The sequence below is a fragment of the Podarcis bocagei genome (genome assembly GCF_964188305.1).
Source record: "Podarcis bocagei genome assembly, chromosome: 4".
Taxonomy (NCBI): domain Eukaryota; kingdom Metazoa; phylum Chordata; class Lepidosauria; order Squamata; family Lacertidae; genus Podarcis; species Podarcis bocagei.
Genome location: NC_138128.1, coordinates 7,375,398 through 7,388,873, shown reverse-complemented (window position 1 = coordinate 7,388,873; position 13,476 = coordinate 7,375,398). Strand labels below are relative to the sequence as shown.

The 13,476-nt window shown below is 41.0% G+C and overlaps 1 protein-coding gene across 1 annotated transcript in view; it reads right to left on the bottom strand.

The window, feature by feature from the left end:
- Positions 1-13,476, bottom strand: part of LOC308585057 (cytochrome P450 2J5-like) — a 92,914-nt gene that overhangs the window by 35,654 nt on the left and 43,784 nt on the right. The window lies entirely within an intron of this gene.

The window sequence follows — 13,476 nt, the reverse complement described above, 5'->3', positions numbered from 1 at the left end:
GTGTTTCTTTGTGGCTGATTAGCTGTTTTCCCTGTGCAAAGGTCAGAGGGGGCAGGGTTTCTGTTGAGGAAGGTGATTAGCTGTGGGAGGAGCTTATCAGAGCTAGCAGGGCAGCGGCGCGCGCAGTTTGATCCATCTTTTAGATTTAGCGGAGCTAGTCTCAAACGTTTGTTGGGGGAGACCTAGGTTTTTTGTGGGGGGAGTTATTTGTCCTGTCTGCACACTTTTTATCATGGAGGACCGCTGTAGCCACCCCCAACGACACATTCTCAAGATGGAGGGGGAGGGAACAGCTGTTGTCGCCTGCGGTTCCTGCGCAATGTTTGCCATCTTGCCAAAGGTTGCAGGCAGCTTTACCTGCAGCAATTGCATGTTGATTGCCCTCTTAAAAGACAAAGTCCAGCAACTGGAGGAACGTGTAGCTACGCTCCAAAGAATTAGAGAGCTGGAGCTCTTCTTGGAAGCAACAGACCACACTGTCTCCATCAAGGAGGAGACAGGGGACTCCCCTGAGAAGGAGGCTAGTTCACCAACACAGGAGCCGGATATATGGAGAAACGTGACTCAAAGAAGTAGGAGGCCCAGGGTTCGTTCTGATTGTTTAGAATTACACAATCGCTTTGAGGTCCTCTCCCCTAGCATGGAAGACAAAGAGCAGGCTCCATTTGAGGATCTCTCCCTCATTTCTGTCGATCAGGTAAATGAAGACGAGCAGCAAAGTCAGTCCTCAGGGAATGTGCAGGCGACCTTGGAACGGACAGCTCACGGAAGAACCCCGACCAAACCTAAGAGGAGGCGTGTACTGGTGATAGGGGATTCCCTACTGAGGGGAACAGAAGCAGTGATCTGTGGGCCTGACAAGATGTCTCGGGAAGTGTGCTGTCTCCCCGGGGCTAAGATCCAAGATGTAACTGAACGACTGCAAGGAATCATAAAACCCACTGACAAATACCCCTTCCTCTTGGTTCATGTGGGAACCAATGACACTGCATTAGCATGCAATAGCCTCCAGAAGATCAAAAGAGACTACGAGGCTCTCGGCAGGAAATTGAAGCAACTAAATGCACAAATTGTCATCTCATCTGTCCTCCCAGTTGAACGACGTGGCCCAGGGAGAGAGGGAAAAATAGTGGAAGTGAACAGCTGGCTTCGCAGATGGTGTAAACAGGAACGGTTTGGATTCTTAGATCACGGACTGCAGTTTCTTGAAGATGGACTTCTGGCAAGCGATGGGCTGCACCTCACAACAGTTGGGAGAAATGTTTTTGCCAAAAATCTCAGAAACCTCATCAGGAGGGCTTTAAACTGACTAATGTGGGGGAGGGAGACAGTGCTCCTGAAGGTAGGAGCCTATCAATTGATGAAGATGATCATCCAAATGTCATAGACCAAATGGAGCAAACAGCACGCAGACCTAGTGGTGGGAGGAAAAAATCCTTAAATAAGAGACACGGGGGAATGATTAATGGACTTCAATGTCTGTACACTAATGCGCAAAGCATGGGAAATAAACAAGATGAGCTTGAGCTCTTGGTACAGCAAACTAAATATGACATAATAGGCATCACTGAAACCTGGTGGGATAAGTCCCACGATTGGAATGTAATAATGGGGGGATACAATCTATTTCAGAGAAACAGACCAGACAAGAAAGGAGGAGGAGTGGCGTTATATGTCAGGGATGTGTATACCTGTGAAGAGATCCAAGATTTAGAACATCAAAGCCAAAGTGAGAGCATTTGGGTCAAAATTAAGGGAGAGAAGAATAACAGGGACCTCATTGTGGGAGTTTACTATAGATCCCCAAGCCAAACGGAGGACATAGATGATGCCTTCCTGGAACAGATGGCCAAGCATGCAAAAGGAAGGGAGATAGTAGTAATGGGGGACTTCAATTACCCGGATATTTGTTGGATGTCAAACTCAGCCAAGAGCATAAGGTCAAACAGATTCCTCACTGGCCTTGCAGACAACTTCATTGTCCAGAAAGTGGGAGAAGCAACAAGAGGAACAGCCATTTTAGATCTGGTCCTAACCAATGTTGATGATCTGGTTAGTGGGGTAGAAGTGGAAGGATCATTAGGCGCGAGTGATCATGCTCTTCTGAAGTTTACTATACAGCGGAAAGGAGCAGCCAAGCATACTAGGACTCAATTTCTTGACTTTAAGAAAGCCGACTTCATAAAACTTAGGGAAGTGCTGGGTGAGATCCCATGGACAGTAATACTAAAAGGAAAGGGAGTTCATGATGGCTGGGAGTTTGTTAAGAGGGAGATAGTAAAAGCACAACGTCAGGCAATACCAATGAGATGGAAACATGGAAGGTGCCTAAAGAAGCCAGGGTGGCTATCTAAAGAACTTTTAACTGAGTTAAGATTAAAAAAGGATGTGTACAAAAAATGGAAAAGGGGGGAAACCACCAAAGAGGAATTCAAACAAATAGCCAGCACGTGTAGACACAAAGTCAGAAAAGCTAAAGCACAGAATGAACTCAGGCTTGCTAGAGAGGTTAAAAGCAACAAAAAAGGCTTTTATGGGTATGTTCGTAGCAAAAGGAAGAACAAAGAAACAGTGGGGTCACTCAGAGGAGAAGATGGTGAAATGCAAACAGGGGACACAGAAAGGGCTGAACTCCTCAATGCCTTCTTTGCCCTCAGTCTTCTCCGATAAAGAAAACAATGCCCGACCTGAAGAATTTGGAGCAAATGATTCAGCAAAGGAAACACAGCCCAGAATAACTAAGGAGATAGTACAAGAATACTTGGCTAGTTTAGATGTATTCAAGTCTCCAGGGCCAGATGAACTGCATCCAAGAGTATTAAAAGAACTGGCAGATGTGATCTCAGAACCACTGGCAGTCATCTTTGAGAATTCCTGGAGAACAGGTGAAGTCCCGGCAGACTGGAGGAGGGCAAATGTTGTCCCTATTTTCAAAAAGGGGAAAAGAGAGGACCCAAATAATTACCGCCCAGTCAGTCTGACATCAATACCAGGGAAGATTCTGGAGCAGATCATTAAGAAAACAGTCTGTGAGCACCTAGAAAGGAATGCTGTGATCACCAATAGTCAGCATGGATTTCTGAAAAATAAGTCATGTCAGACTAACCTGATCTCGTTTTTTGACAGAATTACAAGCCTGGTAGATGAAGGGAACTCAGTGGATATAGCCTACCTTGATTTCAGTAAGGCATTTGACAAGGTGCCCCATGATATTCTTGTAAAGAAGCTGGTAAAATGCGGTCTTGACTATGCTACCACTCAGTGGATTTGTAACTGGCTGACTGACCGAACCCAAAGGGTGCTCATCAATGGTTCCTCTTCATCCTGGAGAAGAGTGACTAGTGGGGTGCCACAGGGTTCTGTCTTGGGCCCGGTCTTATTCAACATCTTTATCAATGACTTGGATGATGGACTCAAGGGCATCCTGATCAAATTTGGAGATGACACTAAACTGGGAGGGGTGGCTAACACCCCAGAGGACAGGATCACACTTCAAAACGACCTTGACAGATTAGAAAACTGGGCCAAAACAAACAAGATGAATTTTAACAGGGAGAAATGTAAAGTATTGCACTTGGGCAAAAAAAATGAGAGGCACAAATACAAGATGGGTGACACCTGGCTTGAGAGCAGTACATGTGAAAAGGATCTAGGAGTCTTGGTTGACCACAAACTTGACATGAGCCAACAGTGTGACGCGGCAGCTAAAAAAGCCAATGCAATTCTGGGCCTCATCAATAGGAGTTTAGCATCTAGATCAAGGGAAGTAATAGTGCCACTGTATTCTGCTCTGGTCAGACCTCACCTGGAGTACTGTGTCCAGTTCTGGGCACCACAATTCAAGAAGGACACTGACAAACTGGAACGTGTCCAGAAGAGGGCAACCAAAATGGTCAAAGGCCTGGAAACGATGCCTTATGAGGAACGGTTAAGGGAGCTGGGCATGTTTAGCCTGGAGAAGAGGAGGTTAAGGGGTGATATGATAGCCATGTTCAAATATATAAAAGGATGTCACATAGAGGAGGGAGAAAGGTTGTTTTCTGCTGCTCCAGAGAAGCGGACACGGAGCAATGGATTCAAACTACAAGAAAGAAGATTCCACCTAAACATTAGGAAGAACTTCCTGACAGTAAGAGCTGTTCGACAGTGGAATTTGCTGCCAAGGAGTGTGGTGGAGTCTCCTACTTTGGAGGTCTTTAAGCAGAGGCTTGACAACCATATGTCAGGAGTGCTCTGATGGTGTTTCCTGCTTGGCAGGGGGCTGGACTCGATGGCCCTTGTGGTCTCTTCCAACTCTATGATTCTATGTTTCTTCATAAACACTGTTTCCTCGATTAAGGGTCATGCTTTGGTTTTTCACCAATAATCGTCACACACACCCTTTTTTTGAAAAGAATAATTAGCATAAAAATGTGACAATTATGGTGAAATATGGTACTTAACACTAAACATATTTAACCATTTGTTTGTCATCATGATAAGCATTGTTCAAAGAGGGAAGGATGAAAATATATTTTGGCCTTTCTAGTATGTGAAGATGAATGAGACAGGAATTTGAAGTCATACTCTAGTTTAAGAGCATTTTGTTTAGGATTTTCTGTTTTTTCAGTCCACATTTTAATGTTGGATGAACATCAATCCAAAATAATTTATGTACAGAAGGAATGCTCCAAAGCAAGACCCCTTAGCACACTTCAGTTTCCAGTCCTTTAAGCTCACATTTCCTAGCCATTTCTATAGATACTTAGGGATGGATGTCAACCGACTTTAGCAACTAAATTGAATGTGAGAAATATTTGGTGGGAACTCAATGCCATTTTCAACTGAGATTGAGGGGAAAAGATGCTGGTTTCCAGGCAAGAGATTAGTATTCACTTATAACAGGGAATGTAATGATTCATTGGATGAGCAGTATTCAGCTTCAAAGCTGATACTTACTTTCTCCATCTGAAGCAGACAGAAATCAATGAGATCTTGTGGATCATGCAGAGACTGATTCTCCTTATGCTTCTCTATCTCCTCCTTTGCAAATGAAAGCACCATCTCTGAGCAGGACAAGGCCTTCTTGTGGGGCCCTGGGAGATGTTTCATGAGCCATGGGAGAATTTCACAAAGCTAAAGGAAAGATAGCAGAAATACTGCCATTACCATGAGGAAGCTTGGTCACACCGTTTGTGCTTTGTTTTTTTGTTTTTTTAAGATATTTATTGCAAGTTTTTGACAAAACAGAAATCACCAAACATATAAAATACCATCACCAAAAAATAACAATCAAAAGAAAACAAAAACAAACAAAAGAATAAACATAGAGTAGAAAAATACAACAAAAACCACTATCCATAAATCATATATCCACAGCTTTTGGACTTCCTCACATCTCCCTTTCCTGCGTTCTCGATAATAGAGTTATAAACAGCAATTTATTACCTTGTTTCAATTCATATTTTGTATTTCTCCAATATTATGTCTCTAACTTTAAATATCTTTATCATGTGCTTAACTGCTTATTTTAAACATAATATTATTTCAAAATTCATCTTTTACTTAAACATCACTTATTCTCATAATATCTTTCAACCAAAATTGCTGATGCCATGTTGATTTGTATCATGCATTTTCTTAACATTCATACAACTTATAGTGTTTTTGTAAATAGTCCTTAAACTTTTTCCAGTCCTCTTCCACTGTTTCTTCTCCCAAGTCTCAGATTCTGCCAGTCATTTCAGCCAACTCCATGTAGTCTATCAATTGTGTCTGCCATTCTTCCAGCGTGGGCAAATCTTGTGTCTTCCAATATTTTGCAATGAGTATTCTTGCTGCTGTTGTTGCATACATAAAAAAGGTTTGATCCTTCTTTAACACCCTCTGGCCGACGATGCCCAAAAGGAAAGCCAAAAGGAAAGCCTCTGGTTTCTTAGGAAAGGTATACGTAAATACCTTTTTTAACTCATTATAAATCATTTCCCAGAAGGTCTTAACCCTCGGGCAAGTCCACAAAAGGTGAAAGAATGTTCCTTCAATCTCCTTACATTTCCAACATTTATTGTCGCGCAAATGGTATATTTTTGCAAGCTTGACTGGGGTCATGTACCACCTATATACCATTTTCATAATATTTTCTTTCAAGGCACTACATGCCGTAAACCTCACACCGGTGGTCCATAACCTTTCCCAGTCAGCAAACATAATGTTATAACCAATATCCTGTGCCCATTTTATCATAGCTGATTTAACCATTTCGTCCTGAGTGTTCCATTTTAACAGCAAGTTGTACATTTTGGATATTACCTTAGTTTTAGGTTCTAACAATTCTGTTTCTAATTTCGATTTTTCCACCTGGAAGCCTATTTTTTTATCCATGTTGAAAGCCTCTCTGATCTGAGCATAGTGTAACCAATCTTGCACTCTATCCTTCAATTTCTCAAAACTCTGCAATCTCCAGTTATCTCCATCTTTTTCTAGTATTTCCCAATACTTCGGCCATTTGGCCTCCATATTGAGTCTTTTCTGAGCCTTAACTTCCATAGGTGACAACCACCTTGGGGTCTTTTCTAGTAAGTCTTTGTATTTTGTCCAGACATTAAATATTGCTTTCCTGACAATATGGTTCTTGAAAGTCTTATGAATTTTTACCTTGTCATACCACAGATAAGCGTGCCATCCAAAAGCGTTATTAAACCCTTCCAGATCCAGGACATCAGTGTTCTCCAAGAGCAACCACTCTTTCAACCAGCAGAAAGCTGCAGCTTCATAATACAGCCTTAAGTCTGGCAGGGCAAACCCCCCCTCTTTCTTTAGTGTCGGTTAGTATTTTAAATTTTATTCTGGGCTTTTTGCCCTGCCAGACAAATTTAGAAATATCTCTCTGCCACTTTCTAAAACATTCCACCTTGTCCACAATCTGTAGGGTCTGAAACAAAAAGAGCATTTTTGGCAATACATTCATCTTTATAGCAGCAATTCGGCCTAACAAGGAAAGTTTCAATCTTGACCAGCTTTCTAAATCCTTTTTGATTTCTGTCCAGCACTTTTCATAGTTATCCTTGAATAAATTCAATTTTTTAGCAGTCATGTTAACCCCTAGGTATTTCACCTTTTTCACCACATTTAGGTCTGTCTCTTTCTGAAACCTTTCTGATTCCAGAGATGTCAAGTTTTTCCCCAAAACCTTTGTTTTTTGCTTGTTTAATTTAAATCCCACCACCCGACCAAACTCATGAATCAGTTCTAAAACTCTTTTCGTACTAGATTCTGGCTCCTGTAATGTCAAAACCAAATCATCTGCAAAGGCTTTAAGTTTATACCGTATTGCTCCAACCTGAATCCCTTCAACCAACCGGTCCCCTCTAATCATGTTCAGGAGCACCTCCAGGACTGAAATAAATAACAGAGGGGAGATAGGACAACTTTGTCATGTTCCTTTCTCAATCTTAAACTCTTCTGTCACCACATTGTTAACTATCAATTTAGCTTTTTGTTCTGAATAGATTGCCTCTATGCCATTCCCAAATTCCCGTCCCACTCCCATCCCTTCAAGATTTTTCTTCATAAATTTCCAAGAAATATTATCAAAGGCCTTCTCCGCATCTATAAAAATCAACACAGCTTTTGTATTAATGTTTGTTTGCAAAAGTTCCAAAATATCAATAATGTTCCTAGTATTGTTAAACAAGTGTCTACCTGGGAGAAAACCTGCCTGATCTTTATGAATTACTTCATTTAAAACTTTTTAAAATCTACATGCCAGAATGTCTGCAAAAATTTTGTAATCCACATTCAGGAGCGAGATGGGACGGTAGTTCTTAAGTTGTGTCTTTTCAGTTTCTAATTTAGGTATCAATGTGATGAAGGCTTCTTTCCACGATTCCGGTGCCTTCTTCCCCTCCATAATCTCGTTGCAAACCTCCATTAATGGTTGTGTCAAATACTCTTTCAGAATCTTATAGTACTTGGAGGTGAGCCCGTCTGGTCCTGGAGATTTGCCCGGTTGCATATTCTGAATGGCACCTTCAATTTCTTGTTGTGTTATTTTATAGTTTAAAATTGTCCTATTTTCTTGAGACAGTTTTGGTAATTTCTTCTCAAAAATTGGTCTATCTCAATCTCTTTCTTGTGTATAAAGTTGTTTAAAGTATCTCTGGAAGCACTTTCTAATTTCCTCGGGGTTCTGGATGTTTCTCCCTTCAATCTCTAGATTTGTGACCGTATTTAATTTTTGTCTCTTTTTCAACTGCCATGCCAGCAGTTTCCCGCATTTATTTGCTGATTCGAAAGTCCTTCGTTTCATTAACTTAATTTTCCACTCAACTTCCTGATTTATCAGTTTGGAGTATTGTGCTTGGTAAAATTTAATTTCTCTCAGAATCTCCTGTGACTTTGGTTTCAATCTTAGCTTTTTCTCGCCTTCCTTTATTTTTTCCAGAATCTTATCTTTTTTCTCATTCTGTGCTCTTTTCTTTATCGTGTTCTGTTGTATCAGAAACCCCCTCATAACAGCTTTACTTGCATCCCAGATTACTCTTTTTTCCACTGTGGTATTCAAATTTATTTCAAAATAGTCTCTTAAGGTTTTTTGGGCCTTCTTAATAATCTCCTGATCTCTTAACAAGGTGTCATTCATCTTCCATCTAAAGGAGCCGGTTGTAGTTAGTCTCATTTCCATCTTCATTGCATTATGGTCGGAGCAAGTTTTTGGGCAAATTTCCACTTTTCTAGTCTTAGGTGCCAGTCCTCTAGTTATCCATATTTGGTCGATTCTTGTCCATGTCAGTTTGGCTTCAGAAAAGAATGTTCCTTCTCTTCCTAGGGGGTTCTTTATCCTCCAAATATCAATCAAGTCCATATTGTCAGTCAGTTCAAAGAAGGTTTTAGGTAGTCTGCCATCTTTTGTCAAGCTTTGGTTTTGTGACTTATCCATATTTGTAGAGACCACCCCATTCATATCTCCCATCATAATGATGTTACTATAGTCCAGATAGTCCAGCAGTGTCTCATGCAGTTTCTTATAAAATTCTGATTTCCCCTCGTTCGGTGCGTAAATTCCCAATATCAAAAGCTTTTCACCTTGGGTTTGTATCTCGATTGCCAAAATTCTTCCTTGCTCATCTTTAAATAGAAATTTTGGTGATAGGCTCTCTTTTGCATATATCACCACTCCTCTTTTCTTAACTCGATCCGATGAAATAAATTCTTGGCCTAGTCTCTTGTTAATTAACACTTTTCTATGGAGCCTAGTCACATGTGTTTCCTGCAAGCAAATAATGTCCAATTGTTCTTTCTTTAACAAATGAAATATCCTTCTCCTTTTTCCCGGGGAGTTACAGCCATTAATATTCCAACTGAAAAGCTGCAGAGACATCCTGGGCAAATCTGTTATTCCTTTGGTGGTGGCGTCTTTTTCTTCTGGTCCTCAGACCCCAAAGGTGTAGGTATTGGCAATAGCCCAGGCCCTGGAATTCCTGTGATCCCTTTCTGAAGGTCTTCTCCGTGGTCGTTCAAAAACTTTTCTTGATCCTCGGCTGTTTTAATTTTCACTTTCTTCCCTCTGAAGGTAAAAGATAGTCCTTGGGGAAATTCCCACCTAAAAGGAATTGAGTTACTCCTCAGCAATCTTGCTAACTCTGTATAAGTAGATCTAAGGTCCAAAAGTTGTTTCGGGATGTCTTTGTAAATTTCTGCTCTCCTATCTTGAATTACAAGTGATTTTTCGTAGTGTAGACTTAATATTTTGTCTCTTTCTTGCTTGGATCTCAAGATAATTAAGCAGTCTCTGGGTCTGTCTTTCCTTGCTACTCTTCCCAGTCTGAAGGCGCTCACAATTTTAAAATCCTTATCTTCCTCTAAAGGCCAGAACTTGTAAAATTCTTTTGTCAAATAGTCAGTTAAGTCCCCTTGTTCAAGTTCTGGAATTGCCCTCAGTCTCAGGTTATTTTCCCTATTTCCTAGTTCAATCATAGACAGGTAGGCCTGCTGTTCACCAATCTGCTTATGCAATGGTTTAACTTCTTCCTTTAATGCTTCAGCTTTTTGGTTAGCTTCCACAGCTAATTTACGATTTTCTGTGGTGGCTTCAAAGAGGTTCCCAATTGATTGTGCATGCTGAGCAACTTGTTCAGTCAATTTATTAACACTGGCTGTAGTTTGATCAATCTTAGCCGAATGCTCATCTGCCTTTTTGTCCAAACTTTCCAATTTTTCCAAAATGTTATCTAATACTGAGGCAGATCCTCCTGCAGCCATACCTTCTAGCAAGGTCTGCTCAGTTTCTTCCTCTTGTGCCACCAAAATAGCAGGAACAGATGATCTACACGGCTGTGGAATCAAAGTTGTTTGCGTTAATTGTTTAGCTTTAGCTTTGGCCGATCTTGTTTTCCCAAAGCCACTCATTCCACTCCTGTCTACGTGCCAATGTCAAACCATGTAAGGTCCCATGGGAATCCACAAGTCCAGAGAATAAACAACAAGGCAGGAGAGAAGAAAGACAAAAAACAAGTCCCAGACAGCTGTAAATCCAAAGTCCTCTAGGGGGAGTTTAAAAGTATCTTGAGGAAAAGAATAAATTTGTTACAGCAAATAATATCCAAACAGCCATAAAAAAGACCTTCAGCTCTCTTGTAGTAAGCAGAGTAAATCCTTAATATGAAACAATGTCTCTGAAGAGTGCCAGAAACAGTATTTCAATGTATCCAGTCCAGTAACGCTCAAATGTAACAGTTCCCGGTAACCAAAACGAAGTCCGCAATTTGACAGCTCTATTTAATCTGGCAGCCCGATTATTTGGGTTTCTTGATGCATTTGTAAATCCACAGAAAGAGGTAAAACCAAGTCCAAAACCAAAGAGAAGAAAAAATATAAATCCCTTAGCCTCTTTAAAACAACTCAAAGAATGCACGAGTTAAAGACTTTCTGATGTCACTTCAAAGGCTTCAGACAGATCAAAGTCTTTTGCTTTGAATCCTTAAGCAGAACCGGGAGACGGACTTCCTGGTTGCGTCTCCCGCTTTGGCCGAATTTTATCTCAATTTAGTCCCCAATTCCTTCAGACCCTCTTACTCACGGGTTGGTAGTTTTCAAGTCGAATGTTCCAGGAAAAAAGTCAAAATAAAAAAATTCCTTCCAGTAGCACCTTAAAGACCAACTAAGTTAGTTCTTGGTATGAGCTTTCGTGTGCATGCACACTTCTTCAGATACCTTTTTTATTTTGACTATGGCAGACCAACACGGCTACCTATCTACTACTGGAACCAGGAAAAAAGGTCAGCGCTCATCGGCAGCAGCTATGCGGCTTCACTCCACAGAAAGAGCGATCAACTCACAGCACCGCACCACCCTTCCACGTTCCGGAGCCCCTTACGGGGTCCCTTCTTCGTTTCGGGGGGTGCTTCTGGTGCCCGCCGAGTCCCACAGCCACAGGCTCACTCTGCCTGTGGTTTTCCGGTGTGGGTCTCCGCTTCGCCGTAGCGGACGACCCGTTTCTGCGGAGCTTCCCCTTCACAGCGCGAAGGAGACCACCATTGCCGTTCGCGCCGCCTCCGGAAGTGTCACACCATTTGTGCTTTGGATTAGCACTTTAAAAAACATGATCTGCATTATTCTCCAGGGCTAGCATATTAGTTTCTCACTAAGAAGAAGTAAGGTGTCTATAACTTTTCTGGAATCTCACAATGATTGGATTCTGTGAATTATCCCTAGCTGAAAATGTAAAGGAAAACTATGGCTCACAATATTTTCCCAGCTGCCAAGCAACATTCCAAAACTGGGCACAATCAGAGGACCCCTCCTGGAACAAGTTAGTGGCCTTTTATGGTAGGTGGGGGTGGGTGGAGAATAGGATGTGGGGGGAATTCAAGTAAGTTCACATTTAAAAGCAAATTTGCTTAATACACAAATGGAAAGACAGCCATCATTCAAAATGTACACTTCTCCATTTTTTAAATTTTTAATTGTATTTATTAAATCTTCCAGTTTGCCAGTCAAGTAATTCTGATCTTTCATCACAAAAAACTAAACCTTGAAGAAGGATGATTTTTCTCCTTCCTTGTTTTCTCATTAAAGATTTTCTGAATACATAAGGAGCTAGAAAATTAAAGTTGGACTGATATAATACAGTGTTAGAAACTGAGATATGAAAGCTCTGAGCTAAATGGCACCTTAAACCTAGATTATGGGAGGAGCAACGAAATGTTTAGGTGTGCCTTTTTAATAACAAGAATCCAAAACTGAAAATGAATGAACTGCAGCTAAAATATTATATTCATTTTTCACATGGTCTAGTCCTCATCTAAATACTGTAAAAAACAAAGCCATGCTTGCCCTAGCTGACCCTCTAATATTCTTAAGACAGTCTCTTCTCCAGTCTTCAAAGAGTGGCTGGAAGTGAGGAGGCAGAAAAAGGTCCTCCTTTCCTTCCACTCTGCAGTTTTAATCAGAAATTTTAGGCTTAGAACTGTGCCCAGAAGTCAGAAACTGCTCACACTAATGAAATTCCTTGTTTCAAATTAAAAGAGTTTAGTTGGGTCATACAGGAGGGAGCTGCTTTCCTTAGCAGTAGGGACAGTGCTTAAGTTGCAAATCTCTCTTTCATTAAAAAAATTCTAGCCAAGGTTTTGGTTGCCAGGGGGCCTCACTATAGGCGCCATCATCATTGCCACTGCTAAGTCAGTAGAGAGTAGACACATTTAGTTTTCCATGATGGCAACGAAAGTATGTAATTCCCTTAGTGAAAAGATTATTTTGCTCACCTCTGTCCCCTTTGGTGGGCTCTAGATGACCTGTTCTGAAGGTCATTGTTCCATTTTTATCCCATCGTTCCTCCAAAGAGTCTTCTGTGGTGGACAAAATCTTCTTACTCATGCTTTTTATTTTATTTTATCTCAATGATAATCATAAGAAATTGAGCAGGCGGAGAGATAGTAAATGGCCCTTATTTCAGATCAATCTAAACCTGATGTCACTTCTTCAACCCTCTATCCTCTATCATAACGGATTCCAAAATACTGATTTGTGGTATTAAGGCCCTGATTTGTGGTATTCAGGGGGACCTGTTTGGCTTAGGAGAAATGAAAACAACTACTCACGATATGCCAAAAGCTACTTAATTTTTTTTGACAAAATCCATGGCTTCCATCAGCTTCTGGAACCGTTCATCTTCAAGAGCAAACCAGTGTCCAAAAGCCACAGGACATATCACGTTGGAGACTGAATTAGCGATGGGCATGGAGGGGTCAAGTGGCTGTCCTGCAAAATAAAGTTATACTAATGTTAGCTCAGCTGCTCCTGTTCATGCTGAGAGTGGGAGTTATGGTGGTCAAGAGAAATTGCTGGGATCTCCATTAACTCTTCATATGGTCTAATTTTCCATCATCTTTCTGATCTTTCTAGGAGGTCTTCATAAGTCCATCTCTCACCTTCTATATTTGTTTTTTTAATAGTTAACATATCTATAGGCGATAGCCACCAGGGGTTTTTTCCCCCCAA